The sequence below is a fragment of the Mus caroli genome, chromosome 1 (assembly GCF_900094665.2).
Source record: "Mus caroli chromosome 1, CAROLI_EIJ_v1.1, whole genome shotgun sequence".
NCBI classification, from domain to species: domain Eukaryota; kingdom Metazoa; phylum Chordata; class Mammalia; order Rodentia; family Muridae; genus Mus; species Mus caroli.
This window is the reverse complement of record NC_034570.1, coordinates 25,812,649-25,831,283: the sequence shown is the minus strand read 5'-3', so window position 1 is coordinate 25,831,283 and position 18,635 is coordinate 25,812,649.

Below are 18,635 nucleotides of genomic sequence, written 5' to 3'. Positions count from 1 at the left end.
GCATCTTTGCTGAAAATCAGGTGGCTGGGACGTGGAGAATGGCTCAGTGGTTACAAGCACTCTCTGCTCTTTCAGTGGGCAGGAGTTCAGTTCCTAGGCAACTCATAGCTTGTAACTCTACTTCCAGAGACTCTCATGCCCCATTTTGGCATTTGTGGACACTACACATACAAACACACACACACTCACACACACACACACACACACACACACGACTCTCATGCCCCATTTTGGCATTTGTGGACACTACACATGCAAACACACACACACACACACACACACACAATTACATTTTTATTTCTGGAAAAAAAAAAGGCAAGAGAATCAGGTGCCTGGCTAAAGTTGTATGAGCTTGTCTCTTGGCCCTCTATTCTATTTGATTGCTCTACAATTGGTTGTCTTTATGTCATGTTTGTGCTGTTTTTTACTATACTTTTACTGTGGGAACTAAAAGGGGCTGGGGAAGAGGGGGGAGGATAGCCCACGTCTGGTCAGAGTTCCTCTTATGCTCTGGGCAGGTTGATGCAGAAGGGCTGCCAGATGCTTTCCACTCTGCCCCAGGTGAGCATCTAAGCCACTGACCCCACTTGACTGGGGGGGGGGNGAAGGGGCAGTCCCCAACTGGGGGCTCCAGAGCTACACCCTGTAGCCCTGGGGTTATGGGAGAGAGGGCTGAGGGAGAGAGGTTTCCAAACAGGCAAGAGTAAGTGCAGTGGGCCTTTATGAACAGAGACAGTCTATGATTTTAGAGCTTTATTATAGAAAGGCGGGGGGTTAGAGAAAAGGTAAAAGAGAGAGAGACTGGCCATGGCCAAGAAGAGAGAAGGGGAGAGAGAATGAGAGAAGAAAGGCTAGAGAGTAAGAGGGAGAGAATGGGAGGAGAGAAGAGAGGAGAAAGTAAGGAGAGTAAGAGAAGTAAGAGCAAGAGAGTGAGAAGGGGCCAAACAGCCCCTCTTAAGGTATGCTGCTATCTTTAATGTTGCTAGGTAACTGGGGAAGAGTTTAGCCTGAAGGTCAGAAATTTGGGACATTTCCTATGTGACTGCTAGCCATGCTTCTCCTGTGGGGGCTGAGGGGGTAGTAACTTCGACAGGAGCCAGGGTTCCAGGAGACATGAGAGAACTCCTTCCATCCCAGGTAGGTGAATTATTACCACTGGGTCCTGGGGTTCAGACCTCAGCTCTACTGGAGACCAGACTGTCTTTGCATAGCCTAATGCCCCACATAGGACTATACCGTAATTTTTAGTATAGAGCAAGTTGAAGAATGGTAATTTGTCTAGTATGGTTCTTTTTGCTAAGAGTTTCTTTGAGTGTCTGGGATTTGGGGGGTATTTTGTTTTTTAATTAATTAATTAATTACATCCTCAATGCTGCCACCCTTTGAGGTCATCCCTTCCCTTCATCCCTAAGGGACAGTCCCTCCCTCCATCATTCCCCTCCCTGGTGCATCAAGTCTCTGCAGGATTAGGCCCATCTTCTCCCACATGGGCCAAACAATGCAGCCTTTCGCTATGTACATGCTGGGAACCTTGGTTCAGCCTGAATATGCTCTTTGGCTGGTGGCTCAGTCTCTGCAAGCACTCAGGGATCCAGGTTAGTTGACATTGTTTATGGCCATCTCCTTGAGGGCCTTTCCATCACTTCCCCTAACTCTTCTGAAGAGGTCCACAACCTTCATCCAATGTTTGTCTATAGATATCTGAAAGACCCACAATGTGAGGACTCCCCCACGTTTTGACTCAGGAGAGGTGACACTCAAAAACACTCACGAGAAATGGTCTTGCTGCAAACTGCAAGAGGACTTTTATTTCAAGAGTGCTCTCGGGCCCACAGTCATACACCATGCAGGGGTAGAGGACCGTGGTGCCCCAGTAGCTGGATAAAGGAGTATTTAAATGAAGAAACCACAACTCAAGGGAGTGGGGAGGGTATTGTTGGCAAATACCAAAAATACCAGTTAAGAGTCACGAGGAAGTGCAAAGTCACAAGAGTCACAAGGAATACCTGGTAATTGTGCAGGTTATTTCTCAAGACAGTTTCCATGAGCCTCTAACAATAGCACATTTGCATAGCGGGTTCCATGAATGGTCAGGGTGACCCTTTTTGAACAAACACTCCCTGAACCCAGGAAGTAGGTGAGGGAGGAATGTTACTATCTGTTTTATGATTAGCATGCCTTGAAGCATTGAGTCACAAAGGTCACATTCTCAAGCCTGGGCCTAACGGCCTAGTTTTTATGTTTTTATGTTTCACTTTTTCATATCCACATCTGTCCTGGACAGCTGCTGAGCAGACCCTCACAGATGTCAGCCATGCTAGGCTCCTGTCTGCAAGGACATCATAGCATCATTAATAGTATGAGAGATTGGTGCCTGCCCATTGGATGGGACTCAAAATGGGCCAGTTACTGGTCAGACATTCCTTTAGTTTCTGCTCCAGCTTTGTCCCTGAATTTCCTTTAAACAGGACCAATTTTGTGTCAACAGTTTTGAAGGTGGGTTGATGCCTCCATCCCTCCACTGGAGGTTCCTGTTTGGTTATTGGAGGTGGTCTCCTCAGGTTCCATATTCGCACTTTTGGTCATTTTGGCTAAGATCACCTGGAAGCCTCCCTCAATTCCAGGTCTCTGGGACTTCCTAGAGAATTCCCCCACCCCACCCCCAACCCTGGGCAGCTGGTATTTACATTTATTCTGCTGGCCCTCTGGACCTCTTCCCATGCCTGATCCTGTCCCCAAATTTTCCTTGCCCTCCCCTCTCCCACCCAAACCCCTCCTTCTCTCTACCTCCCATAATTATTTTATTCTGCCTTCTAAGTGAAATTTAAACATCCTCACTTGGGCCTTCCTTCTTGCTTAACTCCTTTAGGTCTGTGGGGTATATCATTGATATTGTGTACTTTTTGGCTACTATCAGTGAGTACATACCATGTATATCTTTTTGGGTCTAGGTTATCTCACTCAGTATGAGATCCACCAATTTATCTGTGAAATTCACGAAGTCCTTCCTTTTAATAGCTGAATAGTATCCCACTATTTGTACCACATTTTCTATATCTATTCTTTAGTTGAGGAACAACTGGGTTGCTGGGGTTGTTGGCAGATCCAACTAGGATGGGTGGCTGAGCAGAATTTCAAGCTTGGGACCCCCCCAAAGGTTTGTTTCCACAGGGAGGCAGGAAACTCACAGGGTCCTGAAAGACTCCTTGAAAATGGGGAGCTGGATTTTCTTTTCTGTGCTTACATATGAATCTTAAGACTTTTTTCTATTTCTGTTAGTACTATAATTTTTATTGGAATTGCATTGAATCTGTTCTTGCAGAAGAATCACATTCTGTTCCTTGAGTCCACATAATGGCTCACAACCATCTATAATTCCAGTTACAAGATATCTGAGACCTTCTTCTGACCTACAGCCACCAGGCATGAACGTGTTGCACATATATACATGCAGGCTGTACTAATTAGGGTTTTATGATTGGGAAGAGACACAGTGATCACAGTAAACCCTATAAAGAAAATCATTTAACTGGGGCTGGCTTACAGTTTCAGAAGTTCAGTCCATTATCATCACGGTGGGAAGCATGGTGACATGCAGACAGACATGGTGCTGGGGTAGGAGCTTGAGAGCTGTACATCTTGATCTGCAGGCAGCAGAAAGAGAGAGCACCTCTGGGCTTGGCATGGCTATTTGAAACCTGAAAGTCCACCTTCAGGGACACATATTCTCCAACAAGGCCAACATATTCTCCAACAACTCCTGGGAGCCATTCTTATTTAGTCAACACACAGGTGAAACAGTAATATACATGAAATATTGTTTATTTTTTAAAAAATCTAAAGGTGTTTTATAATCTAATTTAGACATACATATATAAATGCATGTGAATTAAACTATGTGACATCTGACAATTTGTCAGATTCTAGGAAAGGTAAAGAAATTTAGAGTCAATGGAAGTAGATTAGATAACTGAAGAATGCTGAGTGATGAGTTTGTTTTAGGTGTCCATTTTGGTCCAGTTTGTCCCTGACTCAAGTTCCTAAAAGATAGTTTTGCATAATCCCAAGCCCTTGACCCCCACCCAGGAATGTGAAGCTGAAATCATCTTCTTTTTTTCTTTTTTTTTTTTTTATTTATTTATTATATGTAAGTACACTGTAGTTGTCTTCTGACACTCCAGAAGAGGGCATCAGATTTCGTTACAGATGGTTGTGAGCCACCATGTGGTTGCTGGGATTTGAACTCGGGACCTTCGGAAGAGCAGTCGGCGCTCTTAACCACTGAGCCATCTCACCAGCCCTGAAATCATCTTCTTGAGATGATATGACTAACTGCTGATTTGGCTTCTGTACCTTCTTATGCAGACATTCAAGGACTGTTTTGAGGCCACCTTGGCCATCTGATCTTGGCAGTGCCGAACAGACCTTAGAGTTTTTGCCTTTAAAAGCTCGTCCTTCACCCAGTTCTGCAGAGCATGTCTCTAATTTGAATTAGAGACTGTGGCCCTAATAATAGCTTTAAGAAATTTGCTTAATTATAATCTAAATGGAGTCTGGGGTCTTTTCCCAATGATCTTTTGAACTTCACAACATTGAAATTGTAATTATGGTTATTAGAAGATGGATACAAACAGAGCTTATTACACTATTTTGTCTCTGATTTTATTATGTCTATTTGAACAACTACCAAAATAAAGCATCATTAAAAGGATTGCTGTTTTATATGCAAACATTTCTTTTAACACATTTAGCTGTAATGCACACACACACATTTCTCGCTTCTTGTTTGTTTGGTTTTTTTGGTTTGTTTGGTTTGTTTTGAAGCTGGATCTTACTAGGTATTGTATGGCCTCAAACTCTATTCCTTGGCCTCTCAAGTACTGAGTCTTTAGGTGTGCGCAACCACGCTATAGTGGTTTGAATATGCTTGGCCTAAAGAGTGGCACTATTAGGAGCTGTGGCCTTGTTGGAGTAGGTATGGCCTCATTGGAGGGAGTGTGTCACTGTAGGCATGGGCTTTAAGACCCTTGTCCTAGCTGTCTGGAAGCCAGTCTTCTCCTGTTTGCAGTCAGATCAAGATGCAGATCTCTCAGCTTCTCCAGCACCATTCCATGCTTCCTGCCATGAAAATGGACTGAACCTCAGAACCTGTAAGTAAGCCAGTCCCAGTTAAATGTTGTCCCTTATAAGAATTGCCTTGGTCATGGTGTCTCTTCACAGCAATGGTAACCCTAAGAAACACACCTAACTTTACATAGCAATTTTATTTTATTTTTTATATTATTGAAGATATTTATTCTCTGATAGTTTCATACATGTATATAATAAATTTAAGTAGTTTTTCATCCCCTACTACTCTCATCCCCCTGCCTCTCCTTGATTGTGTGTGTGTGTGTGTGTACTTGAGAGAGAGAGAGAGAGAGAGAGAGAGAGAGAGAGAGAGAGAGAGAGAGAGAGAGAGGCTTGTATTAACAAATATGTGAGGTTATTTACTGGAGCATAGACACCTATGCAATGACTATAGGACTGAAGAAAGTGACTTCTACTGCCAGATCTTACCCCACCCCACCCCCTGGGGTTTTAGCTACTTTTCCTGTTGATATGATAAAATACTTTGGCTACTTAAGGGAGGAAGGGAATATCCTGACTCACAGTTCCAGGGCGAAGTTCACTAGGCAAGAAGTCAAGATAAACCAGTTGGTCACACAGTATCCACAACTGGAAAGCAGAGAGTAGAAGATATACTGTGTCAAGATGAAGCAGATGGTCACACAGTATCCACAGTTGGAAAGCATAGAGTAGAAGATATACTGTGTCAAGATGAAGCAGCTGGTCACACAGTATCCACAACTGGAAAGCAGAGGGTAGTAGATACACTGTGCTTTTTTTCTCCGCTTACATTGTCTAGGATTCCTGCCCAGGAAATGGTCCTATCAGAAATGGAAATGAGTCTACCATCATCAATTAACTTAATCCAGATAATCCCTCACAGACACATCCAACGGTCCACCTCCCAGATGGTTCTAGGTTCTGTCAAGTAGACAATTAACACTGGCATTGTATCCAGCAACCATTAACTGCAAATTGTCCCCCAGTCATTTGTTCCCATCTTCCCAGGAGTAGTGTCACACAGTAATTTAGCAAGCCTGGAGTGAAACTCATAGAGATCTAAATATATAACCACAGGTCACAGCTCCTGCCTTGTGATTGATCCCTAGAGTGGAGGCAGTCTGATGGAACTCAGCTTTTAATCTGTGGAATTCAACACTATTCTAAGTAGTACTATCACAGTTGAGTTGTAAAACAACATCATAAATCAAAATGCACATAACTTATTGTATTAGCTAGGGTTTTACTGCTGTGAACAGACACCATCACCAAGGCAACTCTTATAAGAACATTTAATTGAGGGTGGCTTACAGGTTCAGAGGTTCAGTTCAGTATAATCAAGGCAGGAGCATAGCAGCATCCAGGCAGGCATGGTACAGGAGGAGTTGAGAGTTCTACATTTTTATCTGAAGGCTGCTAGTGGAAGACTGGCTTCCAAGCAGGTAGGATGAGGGTCTTAAAGCCCACACCTACAGTGACACACCTACTCCAACAAGGCCACATCTCCAAGTAGTGGCACACCCTGGGCCAGACATATTCAAACCATGACACTTATCAAATGTGGGTAATGGTTTGGCTATAAAGTAAGTACTCCTGCTATCCCCCAAAAGGACTTCTATGTTGAAAGCTAGGTTTCTAGCTGCTGCAGTCAACCATTAAGAGTTGATTGTATCTAGCTTTCCTATACAACATGTTCCAGGACAGCCAAGGCTACATAAAAAAGCCCTGTCTCTAAAAATAAACAAATGAAAACTGAGTTGATTGTACCGTGAAGACTTTGACATCATCACTATGTTAATGTATCTGAGGCTAGAAGAACTAGGCCACTGAGAATGTGTTTGGGGGAGCTATATATTGCCCAAGACCCCTCTTTGGCTGTCTCTGCATCCTTGATGCCCTGAGGTGAGCATCTGCGTTCTAACACATCCATCCTCTATTATGTCCTGCCTTACAATAGGACAGAAACACTGAAGCCAACCAACTATGGCCTATAATCCCCAAACCTGTAAACCCTAATAAGCTTTCCCTCCATTTATTTATTTTTTTTAATTTGAGATAGAATTTTACTACGTAGCCCTAGCTATATAGTTTGTGACAACCTCTCAAATACTAGAGGCATGACCAGAGGTTTTTCTCCCTTCAAGTTTCTCTCTCTCACCTTTATCGCAGCAAATGACTCTGACTACCACATATGATATTTGTCTACATAGTGTACTGCAGAACATCTGTTGTTTATGCTCATGAGGTCATGGATGGATGGAGATGCAGCTCGTGAGAGTGCCCAGCACCTTGAATGAGTAGCATAGCATGAATCATTAGCACAGGAAAAGATAAGCATTTAAAGTGTTGTCTCCACTGAATATGTGTCACATGAGCATCATCATAAAACTGAAAGTTTTAAGTTGTGGGTCATCTGTATTTACCCACAGAAAGGGTTCACACTGGTATCTGAGGCTGTTGAAGTCTTGGACCATAGAAAACCAAGTTCAAGTCTTCAGTTTCTCTAAATAGTACAGGAATCAGTTGGATCATTATTCTACATAAGTCATTTCATTTCCAAATCATCCTTAGTTTATTACAGGAAGTATTGACAACTCTTAAGATATGAGGTGAGGTATCTCTTCTGTAGTTTATAAATATTCAAGCTCAGTGATATTCTTAACCAATGGGAACTTGTCATTAGCCAAAAGCAATACTCAAGTAAGAGCAATTGTCTAGGCCTTTTTCTTTCCATCAGAAGTGCAACAGACCACACGCCTTTAATCCCAGCACTTGGGAGGCAGAGGCAGGTGGATTTCTGAGTTCGAGGCCAGCCTGGTCTACAGAGTGAGTTCCAGGATAGCCAGGGCTATACAGAAAAACCCTGTCTTGGAAAAGAAAGAAAGAAAGAAAGAAAGAGAGAGAGAGAGAGAGAGAGAGAGAGAGAGAGAGAGAGAGAGAGNGAGAGAGAGAGAGAGAGAGAGAAAGAAAGAAAGAAAGAAAGAAAGAAAGAAAGAAAGAAAGAAAGAAAGAAAGAAAGAAAGAAAGAAAAATAGAGGAGAGAAGATTCGGCACATTAAAGTGTCTGAGGGGCTAGGAGCATCAAGGAGAGGAGGGTTTTTTTATTATTATTAATTATTTTATTTATTTACATCCCAAATATTGCTCTCCTTCTCAGTCCCCCCTCAAAGAGTGCTTTCCCCCTTCCCCCTTCCCTTTGCTTCTGAGACGGCCACCCCATCCTCCCTCCCTGGAGTATCAAATCTCTACAGGATTAGGTACATCCTTCTCCCACTGAAGCCAGACAAGGCAGTGCTCTGTTACATATGTGCCTGGGCCCATGACCAGCCCATATGCTGGCTCTTTGGTTGGTGGCTCAGTCCTGGGAGCTCTGAGAAGTCCAGGTTAGTAGACAGTGTTGTGCTTGCCATCCCCTTCAGTTCCTTCAATTCTTCTCTTTTTTTTTTATTTGTTTTTTGTTTTTGTGTTGTTTTGTTTTGTTTTTTGAGATGGGGTTTCTCTGTATAATCCTGGCTGTCCTGGAACTCACTCTGTAGACTAGGCTGGCCTTGAATTTAGAAATCCACCTGCATCTGCCTCCCGAGTGGTGGGATTAAAGGCGTGCATCACTACGCCTGACTCTTTCAAACCTTCTGAGTCATCCATAGGGGTCACCCACACCCAGTCCAATACTTGGCTGTGAGTATCTGCATCTGTCTCAGTGCTGGTAGAGCCTCTCAGAGAACAGCCATGCTGGACTCCTGTCTGCAAGCACAACATGGCATCAGTCATATCATCAGGGATTGGTACCCAGTTGGGCTGGTTACTGATCAGCCCTTCCTTCAGTAGGAAATACTATTAAGGAGAAGAATTTTTTAGAAGATCAGAGCAGATTTTTTTTTAAGTAAGTTTTTGTAAACTTTTAAAAGCATCAATGGGGAATTAATTAGGCTATTTGATAAATAAAATAATATATTCTAGACAAATATCACCTTTGTATTTTAGTTTCCCAAGGTTAAATATAAATCATAAATGCTTGAACTGGGCATGGAGGTGCACCCCTATAATCCCACCCCTTGGGAATCTGAAGCAGGAGAATCAACCTTCAAGGACAGCACAGTGAGAGATTAGTAAACAAGTCTAAAGTAGCAGCTCAAACTGTGGGTTGCAACCCCAATGGATCCTTTCACAGGATGCTTGTCAGATATGCTACATATCAGATATTTACATTACAGTTCACAATAGTATCAAAATTACAATTATACACTCTCAGTGAAATGAGAGCATATTTAATGCCAGTTTCCTATATAGCAATATCGGATATGAGACTGTAATGAAGAACTATATCCCCTAGCGTGGTGGTGCACGCCTTTAATCCCAGTACCCGGGAGGCAGAGGCAGGTGGATTTCTGAGTTCGGGGCCAGCCTGGTCTACAAAGTGAGTTCCAGGACAGCCAGGGCTACACAGAGAAACCCTGTCTTGAAAAAATAAATTAAAAAAAAAGAACTATATCTATAATCATTTTTTATAGTCATTTTTTTAAAGATAGGCCTCCAGGCTGACCTAAATCTCACTATGACCCTTACCCTAGCTTTAAACCACAGCAATACTAGTAGATCATCCTCTCAAGTGCTAGGATTATTGAAATAAACCAACCATACTTGTACTTTATAAACTTTTAAGGGAACTCATTGTGAATTTAGTATTTTATGCCTGGCTAGAATATCTGACAGTTATGAGGATAAAGGGATATATTTTAAGCATATGAGAATTCATCTTTCCAGAGAACACTATTGAAATAGGTAGTTTGACAAAACCATGGAGTAAAACTGAGTCCAATGGATGAGAATATGGAAACAATTAAGCTAAGCCAGGGGACAAAGTTTGTCCAGATGGAGGCAGGAACCAGACTGTCTGGCAATAGATAGTAACGTGCAGAATGGATATTGCTCAGCACACCCTAAAAAAACTATTGTTCTTTTGTCAGTAAAACAAAAGAGAAGCAATCACAAATAGCTAGAAGATTTCTGAGAATGATGGCTTAAATGTAAAGCAAACTAAACACAGAAAGACTTTAACAGCTAGGTGAATCTTAAAACGAAAGGCAGTTTTACTTAATGTTTGCAATGTTGTTTGACTGGCATAGGGTTGTAAAATTCAGTTTTTAACAAAGAAAAATCTTATTTGACTTCACATCATACTAAAAAATATTAACATAATCAGGCTATATATTATTTTGCATAAAATTATAAAAATCACTCTACACAAAATACCCCCATTTCATTTCATTATACCGAGGATTAAGTAATTTTTATTTAATGAATTAATTAAATTAAATAATTTATTTTCCATAGTTACATTTTTGAGACATGACAGACTCTTGATATTTTTAATAAATTTATAACAATAATTTTGGTTGGAAGTTTCAACAATTTTTATACTCTAGAAATTCATTCCTTTGTGGTAATATTTTTATTTGGCTCTAGTTATTGCTAGGTACCATTCAGCAGCCTTGAAACTTATCAAATCTGATCACATATACTTGAGTTTTATTATAATACCTACATCTACCTACTTCAGCTGGAAATGGCATTCTCCAATCAGTTTTTTAAAAAAGATCTCTCCCCCTCCCCCTCTCCCTCTCTTTGGATAGCCCTTCTGATTTTGCTTTGTAGACACAGCATCCCTGTTTTTTGTTTTTGTTGTTGTTGTTGTTTTTGGTTTTTTCTTTTAGATATATTCTTTATTTACATTCCAAGTGTTATCTTTTTTTCTGGTTTCCTCTCCGAAAACTCCCATCCCATCCCTCAACCCCCCTGCTTCTATTAGGGTTCTCCCCCACCCACCCACTCCCTCTTCCTTAGTCTGACATTCCCGTATACTGGGGAATCAAGCCTTCAAAGAACCAAGGGCCTCTCCTCTCATTGATGTCCAACAAGGCCATCCTCTGCTATGTTTGCGACTGGAGCCATGGGTCCCTCCATGTGTACTCTTTGGTTGGTGGTTTAGTGCCTGGGAGTTCAGGGGGGTCTGGTTGGTTGATATTGTTGTTCCTCTAATGGGGGTATACTGCAAACCCCTTCAGCTCCTTCAGACCTTTCTCTAACTCCTCCACTGGGGACTCCTCGCTCAGTCCAATAGTTGGCTGGGATCATCTGCCTCTGTATTTGTCAGGCTCTGTCAGAGCCTCTCAGGGGACAGCTATATCAGGCTCCTGTCAGCAAGCACTTCTTGGCATCCACAATAGTGTCTGGGTTTGATGCTTGTATATAGGATGGATCCCTAGGTGGGGCAGTCTCTGGATGGCCTTTCCCTCAGTCTCTGCTCCACACTTTGTTTACATATCTCCGCCCATGGGTATTTTGTCGTCCCCTCCCCCTTTGTCTCTTTATTTTTATGTATATGAGTACACTGTCACTGTCTTCAGACACACTGGAAGAGGGCATCGGATCCCATACAGATGGTTGTGAGCCACCATGTGTATGCTGGGAATTGAACTCAGGACCTCTGGAGGAAGTACAGCTAGTGACTTTAACAGCTGAGCCATCTCTCTAGCCCTGCCCCAATCAGCTCTAACATATAGAAATTTGACCTTAGATCAGTGCTACCATTTTAAGAACAAACATTTCTTCTGACACCTTTATGGTAAATGAAGGTAGAGAGGGAGGATGTTTTGGGACGCTGGGACGGGAGAGGAGGGCGGGGGGCGGGGATAAATGCAACTATCACATAGGGAGTAACAATATTCAATATTGTTGTTTCTACACGGAGCATTACTGTTTCTCATGAACTCAAAGTCTGCTTGTGTTATTCTCAATGGTCTTTCTCTCTCTCTCTCCCTTTCTCTGTGTGTGTGAGTGTGTGGGGGGGTGGGGGGTTGTGGTGACAACCAGATTGAGTTATCATGTTTCTTAGACCTACCCACACTGTTCATTCTTCTGGATTGCTTTGGTTTATGTCAATGTGACACAAGCTAGAGTTGTTTGGCAAGGAAAACTCTCATTTGAAAAACTGTCCCCATAAGATGGCTTGCTGGCACGTATTAGTTCACTTTCGTAGTGATTGATGCGGGGGCAGGGAGTGCAGGGGTCCAGTCTATTGTAGTGGAGTCACTCCTGGGCTGTTGGTTCTGGGTGCTACAAGAAAGCTGGGCGAGCAAGCCTTGAGGGAGCAAGCCAGGGAACAGACTCATCAATGACCTCTCCTTCAGTTCCCAACTTCAGGTTCCTGCTCTGAGTTCCTGGCCTCCCTCCGCACTGGATTGTCATCTGAGAGTTGTAAGCGTAAATAAACTTCTTGATCTTTTCCCAAGTTGCTCTTGGCTATGGTATTATATCAAAGCAATAGAGACCCTAACTCAGGCAGGCACCAACAAAACAATACTGGCAGCTGCTATCACTGCCTATGTTCTGTAGAAACAGGAAAATGCTACCTCCCCTTTCTACACCATCTCTAGCCTTCTGGGAACTAGAGGAGCAGTGTGTTGCATCTTCATATTTAATGAAGTCTTTCAATAAACATAGATCGGGGTATCTGCCTATCAAACGTTGGGACAAAATTTTATTATACTGTTCGGCCTCCATTCTTTGATTTCAAATCAAACAGTAAATGTTTTTCCTAGAAGCTGAAGTCCCTTAATAAAGTAAATCCATCATTGCCGGGCAGTGGTGGCGCTTGCCTTTAATCCCAGCACTCGGGAGGCAGAGGCAGGTGGATTTCTGAGTTCAAGGCCAGCCTGTTTTACAGAGTAAATTTCAGGACAGCCAGCACGACACAGAGAAACCCTGTCTTGGAAATAAATAAATAAATAAATAAAGTAAATTCATTATTGACAAATGTAGGTCATCAAGACAAGAAATGGTTTTTGAATTTTTGTGGATCCATGTGTCAAAATAGGTTCTTGGGATAAAAGCTCAAACAAAAATCCATGATCTGTGCTGTTTTAAAGTGTACATCTTGGGCTGGTGAGATGGTTCAGCAGTTTAGATCATTAGTGCTCTTTGAGAAGTCCTGAGTACAATTCCTAGCAACCACATGGTGGCTCACAAGCATCTGTAATGGGATCTGATACTCAATTCTGGTGTGTTTGGAGCCAGCTACAGTGTTCCTGTTTAAATAAGTAATTCTTTAATGTGTACAGCTATATTGATTGATCATTGGTTGTTTGTATGTGGGTTGTGGGGGCAGATATACAACAGCCCATGTGTCCGGGTCAGAGGATAACTTCTGTATGTCTGTTCTGTCCTTCTACCACGTGAGTCCAAGGAATCAAACTCGGGTTATTAGGCTTGGTGGGAAATATCTTATCTGCTAAGTCAATTCACTGGCCATAACATTTACAAATTATAAGAGAATAAAATGATTAAATAATTCATCTATACCTGATTAGTTAAGTAATTACAAGTAGACAGCACTAGGAAAAAGCTGAAGGGTGCCCAAGAAAATCCAGATATTCGTGGCTTTTCTCAACACCTTGACTAGATACCTATCAGAGACAACTCAAGGTTTATTTTAGCTAAAGGTTTTGGAGGGCTCGTGTCAATCCTGAAAGAGAAGTCAGAGAGTGAAAACAACTAAAGTCTATAGTAGCGGCAGCCTGATGCAGTTGATTACAACCTAAGTGTTCGCTGACAGACTTCCTAGAGAAAAACAACCTAGGCTTTCTCACCCCAAGAAGGTCACCTAAGGCAGACATCAAAGTAACAATTGTACCAGTGTTCAATAATCTGATGAACCATTTTATTGGTGATACAGGAGTATGGGTAGGAGTAGGGAGAACTCAAAAGGAGCCACACTACCCAAAAGCCCACCCCAACACAGTTCTCTACACATTGACTTATCCTTTATTTCTGTAGTTGGGATGGTCAGAGTGTCCACCCCTAAAAACTGTTTATTCCTTTTTATAGTATAGGATCGGGGACCTCAAGAATCTTCCAAGTTAGTGCTGGGTATGGTGGCAAATGCCACTCACTACAACTCTTTAGCCCATGGGACATATTTCAGACTGGCTGTAACACTCAGCATGGCGATGTGAAGTGAGGATTTATGGTTTCTTTGGAGACTTGGTTGTGTCATATGATGTTTTTCTGGAAACTGTCTTATGAGAGGATTTTTTTTGCTGAAGCAGACTCGTGGGAAGATATTTTGCTGAGAACAGACACATGGTGTCTTTCTGGAAGCTTCCTAGAAAAAGGATATGAGATGTTTTGCTAGATTGGATGGAGGCTTGAGGGAACACTTGATGTTTGAAAAGGGTGTAAATATAATCCAACAGACAGTGCTATGTAGACTTGGTTCACCTGGCCACTCTGCTGATCACCGTTTGTTGGAACTTCGTAGAGATAAACACTCCAAAAAAATTTCTGGTGGCAGCTTCTTGTAGCTTCGGAGGACTCTGATTGATTGGCAGACTTTCTGGGTTTCTTCTGGATCAAACTGCCGTTGCTGATGTGTAAATGATATTTGCAAGTGGATTGAGCTGCTGCTGATTCATGTGAACGAAACTGTTGATAGCCTGACAATACCGATTGGATTTTGTTCTGCAAAAACTATGTCTAAACAGCGTCACAGTTTCCTTTTCCCTATTAACCTCTCCTTTCCACTACCTCTGGTGGGTGGTGGGCTAGAAGGAAGATTAAAGCATTTAAGTACCTTTATTAAAAGTAGGTTTTAAGAAATGTAAACCTACAGTGATGTATGCTTACAATCCTATTACTTGGGAAGCCAAGGCAGGAGGATTAGTAGATTCAGACCGGCCTGGGTTACACAGAGGGAATCTGCCACAAAACCAACAGTTCTATTAATTATTTATCTACTGTGAAAATGAAGGCAACTCAGCTGGTGATCCTTTACTGACACTGGAAACCAGGGACTGGTGATCCTTTACTGACACTGGAAACCAGGGACTGGTGATCCTTTACTGACACTGGAAACCAGGGACTGGTGAATAGACACTAGTCCTCTTGGAACTTTTTTCTTTTTTACTTTTTAGATTCTCCTTTCCAAGATATAAACAGGAGGGGTATCTTGCCTAGCATCACATGTCATGTACCCCACGGGGTAAGAAGTAAGCACTTAGGCCATCTTATGACACATCCTCTTTTGCTATTCCTATAGTTTGAATCTCAGATACTCCTACCCCAATGTTCAATTGGTAGTGGCACTTGGTTGCCATCTGAGGGGTTTTGGATAGAAGCCTAGATTCTAATAACTCTGATCTAAGGACATTGATTAATCCCTTGGCAGACTTATAATATGATGACATTATTAGGAGGTGGTCTAGGTATTGGCTTTTGAAATAGCATTTGAATGAACTATGCATGGACAGCCCAGGCTGTGTTCATCACCCTGAGAAGTTAATCCTCAGACCCTCATTTTGTGGCTGTCTTGCCTACAAGGTGTATGTTTTCCTGCTGCACATGGACAGACTTCCTGATACATTGCCTCTTTTCTTTTGCACTATCTTGGGAAATGGAAAGCTGAAAAGACCAATCCTGTAAGACCAATCCTACTGGCTTTGACTACCACATTGAGTTTGGAGCCTACTATGGTAGAGAATGCTTAGTTGCAACCCCAGTTCTCTGGAGGCCGAGACAGTAGGACATTGAGCTTGAGGCTATAGAGAGCTACCTTACAGTAGGATCCTCAAAAAGAAAACACAGAGAAATAAGATGGAGAAATTTGTTAGTTTGAACCTTACATTTTGGGAAACTATGGAGAGTTTAAGTAGGAGGAAATAATATCATTGAGGCTGTCACAGAGGGACATTATAAAAATACTTCACTAAAAATTATTTATTTTTATGGTAACTGTGATGGTTATTCTTGGGTGTAAACTATATCTGGAATTAGCTAAAACCCAAGTTTCTGTTTTCACCTGTGAGGAATTTTTGATTGAATTATTTGAAGTGAGAAGGCCCACTCTAAATCTGGATTTTTTTTTCAAATTACTTAATTTATTGATGGAATTTTATAAATATATATGTATCATTTTATTCTGCCCTAAATGAAATTAAAGTCTCATTTATGGTCTCCTGTGAGTTGCATATTTTGTGCTTTTATTATCAGTGGAGAAACTTTTGAAATTGAAGACTGTTAAAGACTTATACTTACTTTTTTTTCTTCAATTTTTTATTAGATATTTTCTTCATTTACATGTCAAGTGCTATCCCGAAAGTCCCCTATACCCCCCCCCTGCCCTACTCCCCTACCCACCCACTCCCACTTCTTGGCCCTGGCGTTCCCCTGTACTGGAGCATGTAAAGTTTGCAAGCCCTAGGGGCCTCTCTTTCCAATGATGGCCGACTAGGCCATCTTCTGATACATATGCAGCTAGAGACACAAGCTCTGGGGGTACTGGTTAGTTCATCTTGTTGTTCCACCTATCTGGTTGCAGACCCCTTCAGCTCCTTGGGTGCTTTCTCTAGCTCCTCCATTGGGGGCCCTGTGTTCCATCCTATAGCTGACTGTGAGCATCCACTTCTGTATTTGTCAGGCACTGGCATAGCCTCACAAGAGACCACTATATCAGGGTCCTTTCAGCAAAACTAAATCTGGATCTTTTGAGGTAGGAATATCCACCTTAAGTTTCACCACACCTTCTGATGGTAGCCTGGATAAAGCACCTGGAAGAAGGAAATATCTGCTCTTTGCCTGCTTGCCCTTGCTATTTCTGGCCAGTCCATTCCTTCATTGGTATTAGAGCTCACTTCAGAATTCCTGAAGATACAGAAGAGCAGCTGAGACATCCAGCCTTGTGGACTGAGAACTACTGGATTCTCAGACTTTTAGTTGGTTACAGACGTTGCTGGATTAGCTGGACCACAGCCTGCGAGCCATTCTAATAAACCCCATCAATATTTACCTCCTCCCCCTATTTTCATTCCATTAGTTTCATTCTATTCAATTTCTCTAGAGAACCCTGACTAACATGGTGGCAATATGTACAATTTAGATAGCAAATCTTTTGCAATGACTGAAACACACCAAATTTTCTGCTACTTTTTTTTACCTTTGAGGGCAGCCTCACCATCATACTCTGAGAATGTTCCAGAAATGATGCAGGCTGAAGAAAACATGTCTTTTGTGTCAACTGATGTCATACCAGGCTGCATATAATTGTTGACTGCTCATCCTTCCTGTTCTTCTGAGTTCCTTCAGGGCAGAAATAACTGTGTCCATTCCTCATGTACTTAGTGGGATAGATAAACAGGTGAACAAATTAAGGAAGCTGTGGGTGTGTGGGGAGAGTGGTACAGAGAAGATGGCCTTACAATTGTAGTCTTTAAAAGGTTCCTACTGCTTACAAAGGACTGGGGTAGAGGGAGACTTACTTTATCTGATCTTGCTTTACTAGCTACTCTCTGCTGACCCCTGGTATGTGATGGCAATTATCCATTCCTGAATAGGGAGGGCACTTCCTTTTATCCATGAATCATGTGGAAGGCTCACCTGGCTAGCCATGCTTGGAAGGAAAGTCAATATGTAGATGGGAGAAAGCCTGTCAGGATACAGTGTTCTGGGTGAGACTGTGATGTTCAATGGTTATCTCACTAAAAAGGTCTAGATAATTTATGCCTCTGTTTTCATCTCATGTTGAAACATAAAAATACTTAAACCTTTTCTAAACTAACATGACAGTGTGTATTTACAAAATGGTTTCCACAGAAAAGTTTACTACACAAATGTCGTACTTTATTTTTCAAAATACTTGATTACGTTGACTTATGTTGCAAGGTAGGCGTGTGGGCCATGATATAGGTGTGGAGGCCAGTGACCAATTGCAGGAGTTGGCTTTCTTCGATTATATCAGATTTCAACCTTCAAAATGGCATGACCCTTTAACACAGTTCCTTGTGCTGTGGTGATCCCTAACCATAAAGTTATTTTTGTTGCTACTGTATAACTGTAATTTTGCTACTGTTAAGAATCGTAATGTAAATAGTTTTGGAGAGAGAGGTTTGCCAAAAAGTTGCAACCTACAGGTTGAGAACCCCTGGTCTACCATATGGACCCCAGGGTTTGAACTCAGGTGGTCAGGCTTGGTGCCTTTCCTGCTGAGCCATCTGTAGCCAGCTCCAAATGCCCAATTATGTTTATGCTCATTGTGGGCAAATCAAAAATTTCCCTCTTTTACCACTTGACTGAACTGATATTGTAGAGACCAGTGTTTGAGAGAAGGCAAACACTTTCATATCAAATATATTTTTAAAGATTTCTATTTTTATTTATATGTGTGTCTCTGTGTGGGTGTGTGTACATAAGTACAGGTGCCCACAAAGCCAGAAGTGGGTGTTGGAACCCCTGGAATTGGGATTTCGGGTAATTGTGGCTGCCTGCTGTGGGTGCTGGGAATTGAACTTGAGTCCTCCTCTGGAAGAGCAGCAGATGGTTTTACCTACTGGTGTATCTCTCCAGCTCTCAACAAACCTTAAAAAATGGGTTGAGTCTTAATATTGGAGAAACATCCTGTGATGGTTTGTATATTCTTGGACCATAGAGTGGCACCATCTGGAGGTGTGGCCTTGTTGGAATAGGTGTGTCATTGT